The following is a 14466-nucleotide window of genomic DNA, read 5'->3' as shown; positions in this document are numbered from 1 at the left end:
TTATGACTGTGGTTTGGAGAAAAGTCTTCACCAAGATAGTTGAGGAATTCTGGAACTCTCTGTCCAATGGGGCTGTCGATGTTCGGTCATTGAAGATAATCCAGCCTGAGACTGATAGATGTCTGGGCTTTAAGAGAATCAGAAGATATGAAGATCAGGCAGGAATGTGTAGTTGAGTTTGAAGATGTGCCATGACTCAAATGAACCGTGAATGAAGTGTCTGCTACTTCCTTTAGAGTCATAGAGGTCTACAGCACAGAAAAAGGCCCTTCAACCCATCGAGTCTACCTGGTCAAAAACAACCACCTAACAATCCTAATCCCATTTTCCAGCACTTAGCCCATAGCCTTGTATGCCTTGCACTGTGAGTGCACATCTAAATACTTCTTAAATGCTGTGAAGATTTCTGCCTCTTCCATCCTTACAGGCAGTGTGTTCCAGATTCCCACCACCCTCACGGTGAAAAAAACTGTTCATCATATCTCCTAAACCTCCTGGTCCTTAAGTTAAATCCACGCCCCTTTGTCATTAATCCCTCCACCAAGTGAAAGAGTTCTTTCCTGCCTACCCTGTCTATGCCCCTCATAAATATATACATCTCAATCATGTCCCTTTTAGTCTCGTGTTCCAACGAGAGAAACCCTAGTCTATAGTATCTCTATTCAAAACTAAAACTCTCCAACCCAGGCAAGATCTGGTAAATCTCCTCTTCATCTTCTTCAGTGCAACCACATCCCTCCTATAATGTGAATTCTAGAGCTGCATACAATATCTGTGGCCTAACTAATGTTTTATACACTTCCAGCATAACCTCCCTACTCTTAAACTCTATGGCTCAGCTAATAAAGGCAGGTATCTCATATGCCTTCTTTATCAATCTCCCTGTCCCACTATCTTGAGGGATTGGTGCACTTGCACTCCAAACTCCCTCGGATCCTCGGTGCATCCCAGCATCCTACCATTCATCATGTACTCCCTTGCTTTTCAGACAGCATATCGTCTTTCTTCACATTGTCACAAAGTTATACCCCTTTGTTTTTTTTAAGATATGATTTTAATGCCTTTCAATTAGTTGGAACTATTGTAACTTGGTTGAGACAACCAATGAATCACCCTCATGGTTGTGCAAAAAGAGGGACTATTACAATTCAGAGGAGTAGGCAGTAGGTCACGTCCATTCCATCCGGTTTCCTTTTTTTCTACTTTTCACACTCTTTTTTTCTCTCTTACTTTTCTGTTTTTCTCCCCCTCTTTATTAACTTTTCAAACTTCTTAACTTATCTTCTGAAGAGAGCTCAGCCGTGGAGACAGCGGTGGTGATGGAGCGTGGCAGTTCAAGCCCAGCATGAGCTAAGATGGCCGTCAGCAACAAAGTGCAGGTGAAAGTGTGCCCAGAGCAGGGGAGAGAGAGCCCTTATGGGGAAAGTCCACAGTGGAGCTACTGCAGACCCATGGCTTAGAAAAGGACTGTATTGGTTAACTTTTAACTTTATTTCTTTATTTGTCTACCTTAAACAAACAAGAACTGTACAGATGAACTTTTTCTATATTTTTCTATTTTTGTACCAAAGGCTTTGTACCTAGGTACCTTTGTGCCGGAGATGGTGCTGGGAATGGCAACATTGTACACTCTTCACCGTACTCCTGTATCCCTGTACTTCAGTACGTGTAACAATAAGACCTAAATCTAAAAATTCAGATGCTGGGAGCTGGGACCTAACTTGCATATTCACAGAGCCGACTGCACATGTTCAAATGCAAACGTTGCTGGTTGATCTGAGTTTGACTAGCAACATGTCCCAAACATGAACTGTGACTTTAGACCTGGTAGAGGAAAGTTTGGTAGCTGCTATCCTTTGAAGGTGTAAGGTACACTTTTGTAGAGGCAAAATGTCCTTTCTTGCGAATGTGTCGGGATACCTGTGGAAAAGATCAAGTGCCCTTTTAGAGAGAACATGGTGCCCTTTGGATTGTTAAAAGTAGACATGATTGTGCATAAAATGCTTGTAACTATCAAAAGGAGCTACCAAAAAGAGCTGAGAAGGTATTCAAAGCTCCTGCCCTTTAAAGAATTTTTACAAGGTATATAATGATCAAAATACGGTGCTTCTTATTACGCTGTATCTGTCTGAATAAACCAGCTATCCTAATCACAGGATTAGTGCTGCATGGCTGATTTCACAAACTTTGATTTTCATAGCAGGGTGGCTGCCAGCAAACAGTTTGATGGATAGCTCCAAATGGTTATGAAATCAATAAAATGGGATGATGAATTCCAATGAATTCTAATTATGATACCTCTCTTCTTCCAAGGGATTAAACAAACTTAAATGCAGTGAATTTGTATTGATCAATTAGGATATTTTTTTCAAATAGGTGGAAGGGAAAAGCCTGGTGAGTGAGCACGGTGTCTAATTCATAGAATCCCTACAGTGTGGAAACAGGCCCTTCAGCCCAACAAGTCCACACCAACCCTCAGAGCATCCCACCCAGACCCATCCCCCTATAACCCACCTCATCTACACATCCCTGAACACTATGGGCAATTTAGCATGGCCAATCCACTTAGCCTACACATCTTTGGACTGTGTGAAGAAACCAGAGCACCTGGAGGAAACCCACACAGACACAGGGAGAGTGTGCAAACTCCACTCAGATAGTTGCCCGAAGGTGGGATTGAACCCGGGTGCCTGGCGCTGTGAGGCAGCAGTGCTAACCACTGAGCCACCATGCCACCCCCAAGTGAGCATGGGTTGACACAAAATCAGCATATGGAGGGTTACTGGGTGAGTGAAAAGGCAGAGACTTGTATGGAGGTATGAGTGGCCAAGGGGAACTGGATGTAGGGTCAAAGATTGTCATGGAGGCAGAGGGGTCATGGTTCAGTAGGGGCCATCAGTGACATGATTTCACAGGGTTGGACCACGAAGAGTGTGTGGGTGGGTAAGGAGGCTCGAAGGGCAAGAGTTTAAGGGCTGTTTACCGTTTTGTTATCTTTCTCAAAGAAAGCACCAGAACACCAAGACAGACCTTCCACTCAGTCCACCTCTGTACCCAACAGCCTTTGCACTATTGCCAGGGGAGTTTACCATGGCCAAAATAAAAGCCCAATGCTCCCTGCTGAGAACAAACAGCCCAACTCATGACTTTTTCACAGTTTGGATTTGCAGAGCTGGGAATTATCCCAAATCTGTGCTCCCGTCCCCGTTTCGACAGGTCAAGCTGCACTTCTACATATACCTCTAATTATCATGACTGCACAAACAAAGTTTCATCTGAGATGAATGCTCATATATCAACATACAGGAACTTCCTATCATTCCATACCATCACCCACTGTTACAGCCTCTGTGGGAGATAAAATCGCTTAAACCTCTGTTTCACTTAGAGTCTGTCACTCAGATACTTTTTTGGATATTTCCTAAAGGTAGTTGGATATATAGAGAAGAGTTCGATTATCACAACATAAACTTCAAATATTGCCTTACTAATTGTTTTATTTGCATAAAACGAACATTGTAATTACACCTGGTTTGTCAAAGTGCAAAAATGCAGGCACCATCCTCAAGGATTTAATTTACTTGAAATTCGGTATTAGATACTGAAAGATTCATGTCTCCCTTTATTCTTGCTTTATATTAATATTTATTGTATTTTCATGCAGTTTGTCCACTACAGATACCAAAGGAGATTAATCAAGAAATCTTCAATGAACATTGTGTGGTTGAGCAGCAAACAGACACAGATGAGAAAAATGCATAACTGCGACTACAGGTTTATCCTTGTTAATTATTAATTTTACACCTGCCAAACAAACTTCAGAATCCTGTATCCGCATTTCTTTAAAAGAGTTACTTACTTGTCAATCAAACACAGGGGAGTCTTGCATTTTCCAGGAGTGCTTTATAAATAGCATACATATACAATTTAATATATATGCATACTCACATATACATCATTACATATATACGCATATAAATATACACATATTTGACAGCCATGTGACAAACCACCAGGTAGCTGGGCAAAGCAATTATCAGAATTCTTCGGAGATTAATTGACTATTTCTTTTGCTTTTATTCCAATTAGAGCCTTGTCTTGATGGGCCAACTGTTGCCCGCGGATGAAATTGACAGTAAGTGCTGGAGCTTCATCACTTATGCCAGATCTGTCATTACCTGTCTATAACAGTCAGAAATCACATCTGCTGGGCATATGGTTTGGTCAATACCTGTCCACAGCATTTAGAAATAGTTTACAACTGCCAAAGGGCAGGTCAAATTGCAAGACCTACACACCGTGAGATTCCTTCCTCTGAAGTGCAACTGAAGCCCAAACTGAAGGGTAGAGTTATTAACACACACACAGTTGCATAACTTGTGAACGTCAATAACCATTTGTGAAATTGTGGTTTTGCCTTTGACATTTTTGAAACTTCTCTTCACTGTCACTAAATTTCCAGGCTGCAGCTGTATTTTTTTTGGGAGATCTCTGAGACTTGCTGCACTGAGGTGCCCTTTTACAACATTCCTATCTGGAAAGGCACAGTGAGATGCATTAATGTTGCTCAGCACAGTCAGAACTTTGGATATATCTTTAAAAAAAATTGTACTCCTGAAGTTATCATTTCAAGGTGTCCTTGCCTTCATCCCTCAAATTCTAAATATTCATAAAGGCAACTTTGCATAAGCTCCCTTGCATGACAATCCCAATGTGCTTAAGTGCAGAGAGTTCCTTTGAGGTCTCTCGCACCAGTGGGTCACTACGTTTGACAAGTTTGACAAGGTTAGCATTTTTCTAATTTTTTTTCCCAGGAATGGCTAGTGATAAATATTCAGCATACAGCTTTCCTTTTTCTTCAACTTTTGTTATGGTAATCTCATGAATTAGGTAGCGATTGTAGGATAGCAAACTGAAGGGTTCTCAATGAGTATTCACTTAAACGTACAGCAAACAATTAGAACAAGTTAATAATATTGTGCTTCAATAATCACTTTAACCTGGAGAAGCAAGAGGATTGATTTAAACTGAATCTTCACTCCAACTTCAGATGGGCAACATTACTCTCTCTAGACCCATAAGGAAGTCATTTGCTCCTCTAAATGTGGATCATCAGCTTCTCTCCCCCAGAGACAAATTCCATCTTCTCTCCCTCATCCCTGACCTCCAATCTCTCACTCCCCAGCCCTGACATCCAGCTTTTCTCCCCCAGTCCTGACCTCCAGCCTCTCTCTCCCCCAGCGCTGACCTCCAGCCTCTCCCTCTCCCAGCTCTGACCTCCAGCCTCTCTCCCCCAGCCCTGACCTCCAGCCTCTCTCCCCCAGCCCTGACCTCCAGCCTCTCTCTCCCCAACATCCAATCTCTCTGCCCCAGTCCTGAACTCCAGTCTCTCTCTCTCCCAGCCCTGAACTCCAGCCTCTCTCTCTCCTAGCCCTGACCTCCAGTCTCTCTCTCTCCTCAGTGCTGACATCCAGTCTCTCTCTCCCGAGCATTTGTATTCAACCCCGTGTTATCCACTTGACCTGTTGTGTGGCACAAATTGATCCTTCAAATGTGGATGATAGAACATAGAACATAGAACATTACAGCCCTTTGGCCCTCGATGTTGCGCCGACCTGTGAAACCAATCTGAAGCCCATCTAACCTAAACTATTCCATTATCATCCATATGTTTATCCAATGACCATTTAAATGCCCTTAAAGTGTGCGAGTTTACTATTTTTGCAGGCAGGGCATTCCACGCCCTTACTACTCTCTGAGTAAAGAACCTACCTCTGACATCTGTCCTATATCTATCACCCCTCAAGTTAAAGCTATGTCCCCTCGTGCGAGCCATCACCATCCGAGGAAAAAGGCTCCCACTGTCCACCCTATCTAATCCTCTGATCATCTTGTATGTCTCTATCAAGTCACCTCTTAACCTTCTTCTCTCTAACGAAAACAGCCTCAAAACCCTCTGCCTTTCCTCATAAGACCTTCCCTCCATACCAGGCAACATCCTGGTAAATCTCCTCTGCACCCTTTCCAATGCTTCCACATCCTTCCTATAATGCGGTGACCAGAACTGTACACAATACTCCAAGTGCGGCCGCACCAGAGTTTTGTACAGCTGCAACATGACCTCATGGCTCCGAAACTCAATCCCTCTACCAATAAAACCTAACATACTGTACGCCTTCTTAACAACGCTATCAACCTGGGTGGCAACTTTCAGTGATCTATGTACATGGACACCGAGATCTTTCTGCTCATCCACACTACCAAGAATCTTACCATTAGCCCAGTACTCTGTATTCCTGTTACTGAGCTACTGAAAATACAGAGCTTCCACATCGAGGCGAAGTGCTCCAGACATTTACAGCTCACCCACATACTCCCAGCCTCCCTGAAAGTGTCTCAGCCACAGGACTCGAGTAATGAGCTAAATATCAAATCATATGGTGGCAATTTTTGAACTTTCTAATGTGTGCAGACCTTTCTGATAAACCAAACAGGATTCCTGTCCAAAATCAAGGTAATCTAACAAACAGAAATTTCAAATGGTATCTAACTAAATCTAATCCTAACCCTGGCACAGTTGCCAATTTACTGTTTGGCATTAAAGTTGCACTTAAATAAAACCAAAACAAAACTCATAGTTTTCTCAACAAAGTCAGATGACAACAGAAGCATAAAAGTTTGGAGATTTTATGTATTTCCGCTTGTTTAAAATGAGTAAAATTTAGCATTTTTTTTACCTTGTTTTCCACTTGAGAACGTTCCCACAGGCAACTGTCCACTCCTCACTGTTTCAGAGATGAAACTGAAAACCTTTGGGATATGTTTGTTCTTCTCAATGATACCTTCTGAACAAATGACAGGAGCAACTTTTGGGGCAGGATTTGTTTAAAAGGACCAACCTGATGTAATTCTGGAGCTGAAGCCTGGCAATTCAAATGAATTTGTCAGACCTTTAGAATTCTGGAAGGGATTGGTGATGACTGGGGCCCTTTGGTTCCTCTGTGGGAGATTAGATGAGTCATTGGATGAGTCAGCTGCCACTGGGTAAACAAACTAAAACGCTTCTGAGATAGCAGGAACTGCAGATGCTGGAGGATCTGAGATAACAAGGTGTAGAGCTGGATGAACACAGCAGGCCAAGCAGCATTGGGTCTAGGCCCGAAACGTCAACCTTCCTGCTCCTCTGATGCTGCTTGGCCTGCTGTGTTCATCCAGCTCTACACCTTGTTATCTTTAAACTAAAATGCTTGTTTGCAGGTCTATACCCAACAGGTGCCCAAAGGATTAAATCTAAAAATTGAATGAAGGGGACTGCTGCCAATGATGGACCAACCTAGGGGTTTCAAAACTTCACCATCTGGTGGAACATCAGGGTTTTAGTTAGTGGTGATGCCAGGTCCCTGCTTATTTATACCTTTACCCATTGCTGTACTTCTTACTTCTGTATTTTTCTAATTTTTTTTCCCTAAGAATTTGTACTTAAGAATCTGTACCTGGGTACCTAAGATAGTGCTGTAAATAGCAACTTGTAAACTTTTCACTGGACTTATCCAAGTACATGTGACAATAAAGCTAATTCTAATTCTAAAATGGAAAATGTTAGGGGCTAGGGTGATTGTGTCAAGTCATTCCATAAACAGGGCACTATCTCAAATGACATTGTATACGATAGGATCAACCTCAATCTAGAATCGACTTTTACGATGTGAAGACCCTGAAATTATCAGAACAGGAGAATCGTTGAGTCTCGATAGCACCATCATACCTCACGCAACACAATCAACATTCCCAAGTCCTACAGGGAGAGGAGGGCTCATTTGAAACAGCCTTTATAAATACATAATCAAAAACAATCATGGGATTTATTTGCAGGATGAAATTAGCAGCTCACTGACTAAAGTGCCCTACTTGAAAACTGTAAGGAGGAGAACACAGTACAAGAGGACAAATTATACTCATATCTGTAAAATAGCAGAATACTTATAATCTACATACTTTAATGAAACACATCTCTGAATTGCTATAAACATTCAGGTTAATAGCTTTGTGGTATTTTGATGGTTTTCTTTCATGGCTTGTCATCGGTGCCTTTGTAAGACATTTGAATTGTAAAATAGCAATTTTTCTACATTTGGCAGAAGAAATGTAATTATATTCTGAAGAACTTAATTGTGAATAAAGGGTTAATGGGCACCGTGATATACTGTGGAGGTGGCTTAGCAGAATCAAGGGTGTTGACGATTATATATAAGCGTTAAGAGCCTCTTTCAGAAGCACCCAGTACACCAATACTTTCACCTAGTTCACATATACATACCCTTTGCATGAAGCAGCTCATTTCTGTGCTAAGCATGTTAGAGCCTAATGCATTTGTCTCAATAAGGCCGTCCCATGTGTCAGTACAACTGAAAATCAACCCTAAGCTCCCTTTCATCCTGGGCATAGGCACGGAATCCAAAATAGTCCCAAAGTTAACAGATCCAAATGGTCTGCACATCATCACTGAATACTGTATTCATTTGCCTCTGGCAGAAAACCTAGGGAGACTACCTCAATGGCATACTGATGTCATCCAAGAAGAAACTATAATTGGAGTTAAAAAAAAGAAACAAGGGGGAGAAAAACACACACACACACACACACACACACACACAGAGTCAGAATGACTGCAGCCCAGGGACTGTGAGATGGGTTACTCTCTCTCTTACTGAAAGTAACATGAAAATGAGGTAGGCTTTTGTTGCCCGTTAATTGGACTCTTGTGGGCGACATTGCAGAACATAATTAAAACAAACACGATGAATCGTCTGTACAACTGGACTTTCAGGACCGTGATCACAACGCAGTGGATTGTAAAGGGCTCCTTAATTACCTCCAACACCGCAGTATCACAAGACTTTTATCAGAAATTAAAGGATATTGTGTCATGGAACTGCAGGAATCGTTAGAAGGCAGTAATTAGTATGGGCTGTTAATAGATGGTGGCTCTGATTGCAGTACCAGTACTGGGCATGCCTGAGAGGTTCAAAAATCTTTAATGAACACCTGCGCTACAGAAAGAAATGTAGCCCGTGCCCTCAGATCTGGCTGATTGATGCCTGTAAGTCATTAAAATTAAAGCCACAGCAATCCTTTCTTGTTGGCTGCTACTCTGGTATTTTAAAACACACACACACAAAAAAATCCAAGGTAGACGTTCCCATCACATCGAGGTTCATGATGTCAGATCCCACACTGCGACATAAATTATTTAGCCATGACTCCCAGAGTAACTGATTATGCAAACCTTATCAAAATATCCCATAAGCCTCACTGTGGAAAACTCACAGAGGCTTTTGAGAGCATTCATTTAGGGGTTCTGGAGAAAATCTGGCGGGGAAAAGTGTCAATAGCGAGACTGTAGAGGGATTTCATAGAATCCTGTGGGATAATTTCATATTCCTGCAGCTTAGATAAAGAAAGCGGAATTCCCTTCCCAACCAGCTTGTGTGGACTCACTCCTCTCTGTATTTGTAACCTCCTTCAGCAATACAACCCTCTGAGATCTCTCCTTCCTTTAATTCCAGACACTTGCTTATTCCTCATTTTAACGACTCCATCATTGGTAGCTGTGCTTTTAAGTGCCTGGGCCCTGAGATTCAGAATCCATCTTCTGTCCCCCTGCCTCTATCTCTTACTTTAAATGGCTTCTAAAGCAATCTCTTTACTCACGTATTTGGACACCTGTCTTAATAGCTCCTTACTTGCTTCAATTTCAAATTTAGTTCAACAATATCCTTGTGGAGAGACTTGGGCCACATCAATACTTGTTAATGGTGTTATATAAATGTAAGTTATTATTGTTCCCAGCTCTATTTGATCAGTTTTCAGTGGGATTGGGGAATGGGAAGAAAATGACCATGACCATTTATTCTTGAACTTGGCTGGCCACTTGATTTGGGATCCCAATACACAGCAGCTGAAATCTGGGCTCAAGTTGAATCTGAAGGTAGTTACCTGGAAGAAAGCAAGTAATTAAGTCCATTGAAGCAGGAGGGTTGGTTACATAACATTTTGATAAAAGGGCACAGATCTGTATAATTCTGGTTTACCAAAAAAAAATAAAATGTTATTTGGAGCACTACACGAGCTTAAAATAATACAAAATAAATAAGTTGTGTAAACTCAAGGCACCAAAACAGCTTCCCCGTCTTCGACCATTGCTCTCTCTTGCATTGTCAACCCGGTTACTGTATTAGTTTCAAACAAAGGGGGAAAGAACATTCCTAAATGTCAAAGGAAATGGATATTCTTGGTATTTACAGCCCAAGGACATCGACAAACTTGGCCAAAAACTCTCCAGACCACCACTGACACATCAACATGAACTGACAGTTGCTTAAAGCCAACCAGATTGGACTGATAACAAAGAAATAACCAAGGCCATGAACAAGGGAGTAAAAAGGGCTGGACATTAATGTTGTTGAGCTAACAACACTGTAGTTAATCATTCTTATGACACAGTATTATGATGCCGTAGTTCTACTTTCTTACTAATAGTTTCTATTAATGCTGTGAGCCTCCAATTTTAATAAATCCTCTTGTGTCCCCGTAGCACAAATACATTGCAGAGATTGCTGGGCAAGTGATAGTGGGTTAAGAGGGAGCATTACTTCCAATTTTTAACATGTTAGGATTTCCCATCTCATTTAAACACTGGGTCAGCAGAAATAGGTCTGGGCCTTGAAGATATAAGTAGAATGATAGAGAGAAAAATATATTCACCGTTTGACTGTTAGCCATTCCATTCAGCCAATGAAGTTACCAACACAGAAACGGGGCAACCATTTATTTAGAAATTCCCAAAATGACACTTGGCATGTGCCAAGCAGGAAAAAGGTAAGTGGTTCAGCTTGAGGTCAAAGGAAACCGAGGGAAACGCTATGCTGATTTGATTTATTGTAGTACAGTGAGAAGTTTTGTTTTGCGTGCAGTACAGACAGATCATAGCAAACAAAAACAGACAGATCACAAGGTGCTTCAACAGAGCGAGGCATACAAGGTTACAACTGCACAGGAGGCACGTAAAGCAAGATAAACATTAGCACGATCAACATTATTTGAGGATAGTTCATTCAGCAGTCTAACAACAGCAGGGAAGAAGCTGTTCTTCAACCTGCTAGTGTGCGTGTGTTCAAGCTTCTGTATCTTCTGCCTGATGGAAGAGGTTGGAAGAGAGCATTGCTGCAGTGGGAGGGATCTTTGATGATGTTGGCAGCTTTTCCACAGCAAAGTGAAGCGTAAATGGAGTCCATGGACGGGAGGTTGGCTTCCACGAAGGTCTGGGCTGGGCACACAACTTTCTGTAGTTTTGTATGGTCCTGGGCAGAGCAGTTGCTGTACCAGGTCGTTATGCACCCAGAAAGAATACTTTCTGTTGTGCATCGGTAGAAGCTGGTGAGGGTCCTTATGGACACATCGGATTTCCTTGGTCGCCTGAGGAAGAAGAGGCATTGTTGTGCCTTCTTGACTGTTGCATTTGTGCAGGAAATCCAGGACAGATTGTGGGTTATCATCAATCTGAGGATCTTGACGCTCTCGACCCTCTCCACCTCAGCTGCATTGATGTGGATGGGGCTGCGTCCTCCTCTGCTGGTTGAGGTTATATCTGGCATAAAGGAAGATGGTACACGGGCATCACTTTCTTACACACACCTTCCAGTTTTCTGATTTTTGAATCAAGCCAAACTGAACTGGTTCAGCATACTGAATGCAAAAGTACCTGGGGCACTTAGAAAAATGAGATAGCAATCAATGCTTATAAAGTACCGACAAAGTGACATCCTTTTTAAAGGTGAATGCATTCAATAGGAGCTAGGCTTTGAAAAGTTTTTTTGAGAAAAGTGCTCTTCTCATTATCGAAGCTGTGCAGTTGGCTGAGGTGGTTGCTGTTGTTCAGTGTGGTGTGACGGTTTGAATTTGTTTTGCATTTCACAAACATGATGAAATATGCTGTTATCACTGAATTAAAGGCAATCGGAGCTGCTGTACATTAACAATCAGCTCCTTTTGATAGATTTTCTCTTTTGCTGCTGTTCTAAATATCAAAATCACATTGACTGAAACGGAATAAGAAGCATTACACCTATTTATGATGTTTGACTTGGAGGATTACAGCTTCAATGACAAGTGCTTAAGTGCTTCAGGCATGCTCTCCCAGCTGTTTAAGAAGTGATGAAATGTACAGCAAATACTGTATAACTTCACTGATGTACCATAACTTCTGACTCAACAATGTTGGCTAGATAAAAATCACTCCTATACAATTAACTTTTCTACTTTGATCATTTCTCCTCGAGAGTCCAAAGTCCAACCACTACAAAATCTCAGGGTTACATTTATAGGAGAATGAGGTATCAATCATTTTGCACATAGGACCCTCATATTGCTTTGTTATCTGTAAGTCCTTTATACAGCTACAAATTCATTATTGCTACAATTTTAGTTTTTGTTTGAGCCTGGAAACAGTTAATGACTTACAGCTGCATGTTTCTGAATCACAACAAAAGATGCAATCAGTGAGAAAGTCACTGAGGGATACGTTGCTGCACATTGTGTAGGTGTAAAAAGTAAATCTGGGGTGGGGGGGGCACAGTGGCTCATTGGAGGGGGGTGGTGGGGCTACAGTGGCTGATGGGAGGGCATGGTGGCTCAGAAGTTGGCACTGCTGCCTCACAGCACCTGGGACCCAGCTTCAATTCCACCCTGCGACTTTCTGTGTGGAGTTTGCACATTCTCCCCGGGCCTGCATGGGTTTCCACCAGGTGCTCTAGTTTCCTCCAACGGTCCAAGGATGTGCAGGTTAGGCAGATTAGCCATACTAAATTGCCACATACTGTCCAAGGATGTGCAGGCTATGTGGGTTAGCCATGGGAAATGCAGGGTTACAGGGATGGGGTAGGCCTGGATGGGATGTTCTTCAGAGGGTTGGTGTGGACTCAATGGGCTGAAAGGCCTGCTTCCACACTGTAGGAATTCTAAGTACAATACAAGTTTTGTGGCATTAAGTTGTTCCTTGGTTTGCATCTGTGTGTACAAATCAATAGCACCCTAACTTTTTAATCGAAGGTCTCAATTAGAGGGCAGGGGATTAATTGAGACTGAGACACCAAATAATTCACTATTCTGCAACTGACCTAGAAGTGGTCGATCACAGGATTGTTAACTGAGATAGGAGTGCGTGGGGATTAACTAAGGAGAAGAATTTTCTTTCCCTAAAACAATTTACCTGTACTTGTCTTTAACTGCTGTAATGTTTGGTAAACATGCTAAAGTAGATTCAAAGCAGTACATCAACTAGAACCATCCTGCCAGAAAGTTGACAATCTAGTCCAGAGGTGAGGTGAGAGTGACTGCCCTCAACATCAAGGCTGCATTTGACTGAGTGTGGTATCAAGGAGCCCTAGCAAAACAGGAATCAATGGAAATCAGGGGGAAATTCTCCACTTGTTGGAGTCATGTCTGGCACATAGGAAGATGATTGTGGTTGTCGGAGATCAGACATTCCAGGATATTGCTGCAGGAATTCCTCAGGGTGGTGTCCTTGGCATCACCATCCTCTGCTGCTTCATCAACGATCTTCCCTCCATCATAAGGTCAGAAATGAAGATGGTCACTGATGATTCCAAAGTGTTCACCAGCAATCCTGACTCCTCAGATACTGAAGCAGTCTGTTTTCAAATATAGCAAGATCTAGATTAGTGGCAAGTACAGTTAAAACCATACAAGTGTCAGGTAATAACAATTTTCTACAAGGGAGAATCTAACTGCTGTCCCTTAGCATTTAATGGAATTCATGGCTGAAACTCCCCTTTCAAGATTCTGCTGGTAACCGTTGACCAGAAACTGAACTTGACTAGCCATATAAATACAACAGTTATGAGGGTTAGGATTCCTATAGAGTGTAACTCACCTCCTGGCTCCTCAAAACATGTCCACGTTCTACAAAGTACAAGTCAGGAATATAATGGCATATTCCCCACTTGACTGCATGAGTGCAGCTCCAACAACACTCAAGAAGCTTGACACCATCCAGGACAAAGCTGACCACTTCATTGACACCACAACCACAAACTTTCATTCCCTCCACCACTAGTGCACAGTAGCAGCAGTGTGCGCTATCCATAAGGTGCACTGAAGAAATTCACCAACGGTCCTAAACCAGCACCTTCCAAACCCACTTTGATCTGAAAGGATAAGGGCAGGAGTTACATGACAATGCTAACACCATCTCCAAGTTCCCCTCCAAACCACGTACCATCCTGACTTGGAAATATATCACCATCCCTTCAGCGTCACTGTCCAAATTCTCAAAGTCCTTCTCTAATATCATTGTTGGGTCTAGCTACAACATATGCACTGCAACGATACAAGAGGGCAGCTCACTACCATCTTCTCAAGAGCAATTAGGGATGGGCAATAAATGCA

The 14466-nt window shown here is 42.2% G+C and overlaps 1 long non-coding RNA gene across 2 annotated transcripts in view; it reads right to left on the bottom strand.

Moving 5' to 3' along the window:
• Positions 1 to 7026, bottom strand: part of LOC125486785 — a 161677-nt gene extending 154651 nt beyond the window's left edge. For both annotated transcript variants that reach the window (XR_007265399.1, XR_007265398.1), the window contains exon 1: positions 6738 to 7026. This is a non-coding gene — a long non-coding RNA (uncharacterized LOC125486785). The remainder of the gene's footprint in view (positions 1 to 6737) is intronic.
• Between the last annotated feature and the right edge of the window lie 7440 nt (positions 7027 to 14466).

This window comes from Rhincodon typus, chromosome 33 (assembly GCF_021869965.1).
Source record: "Rhincodon typus isolate 14 chromosome 33, sRhiTyp1.1, whole genome shotgun sequence".
Taxonomy (NCBI): domain Eukaryota; kingdom Metazoa; phylum Chordata; class Chondrichthyes; order Orectolobiformes; family Rhincodontidae; genus Rhincodon; species Rhincodon typus.
This window is presented reverse-complemented; position numbering and strand designations above follow the sequence as displayed.